Below are 837 nucleotides of genomic sequence, written 5' to 3'. Positions count from 1 at the left end.
AGGATAAAGCAAAGTTGGTAATGCAGGAAATTTTTTTAAAGATATTTTGCTAGTAGGTTTGCTAAGATTTTTAATGGCTCATTGATTTTCAGTCTTTTTCTCTTCGTTTTTCAATACTAGCGTGTACAAATATAAATTGTCCCCTAAGTATCTCTTTAGCCCCATTACATGAATCTTAATATAGAGAGAAAAAAATGGGGGAACATTTCTGATGAGGGAGCATTTCTGGCAGGTTCAGGGTGAGTGAGGGAGGCCAGTGTGGCTACCCATTTTCTACTTTCTAATACAATTTATTCTCTGAGACATGAGTTCTTTAGGAGTATTTCATAATGTCCAAATGTATGTGTTGTTTAAATTAACACATTTCTTTTGCCTCATCGCAATCGACAGAGCAAGATGGGTCACCAGCAGGTCTACCACAGCCATCCGAGGAAATTTGGCCAGGGTTCTTGGTTTTGCCGCGTCTGCTCAAACCAGCAGGGTCTGATCCAGAAATATGGCCTCAGTATGAGCTGCCAGTGTTTCTATCAGTACACGAAAGATAGAGGCTTCATTAGGTTGGATTAAGTGAACTTCCTTGAGTGGGTCATCCAAGATACATACCTTAACTGCAGATATCCAAGACACCTACCTTAATGCCAACCCACTGTACATAAAATAAAAATACTCCCATTAAAAAAAAAATTGTGGGCGCCTGGGTGGCTCAGTCGTTAAGTGTCAGCCTTCGGCTCAGGTCACCATCCCAGGGTCCTGGGATAGAGCCCCACATCGGGCTCCCTGCTCAGCGGGAAGCCTGCTTCTCCCTCTCCTACTCCCCCTGCTTGTGTTCCCTCTCTC

At 43.2% G+C, this 837-nt stretch overlaps 1 pseudogene; it reads left to right on the top strand.

The window, feature by feature from the left end:
- The first annotated feature begins 396 nt into the window (after positions 1 to 396).
- Positions 397 to 567, top strand: LOC114217398 (small ribosomal subunit protein uS14 pseudogene; annotated as a pseudogene).
- Positions 568 to 837: the final 270 nt, after the last annotated feature.

This window comes from Eumetopias jubatus, unplaced genomic scaffold (genome assembly GCF_037043125.1).
Source record: "Eumetopias jubatus isolate StellerSeaLion01/CBP00866 unplaced genomic scaffold, mEumJub1_p1.0 scaffold_2, whole genome shotgun sequence".
In the NCBI taxonomy this organism is placed as follows: Eukaryota; Metazoa; Chordata; class Mammalia; order Carnivora; family Otariidae; genus Eumetopias; species Eumetopias jubatus.
This window is presented reverse-complemented; position numbering and strand designations above follow the sequence as displayed.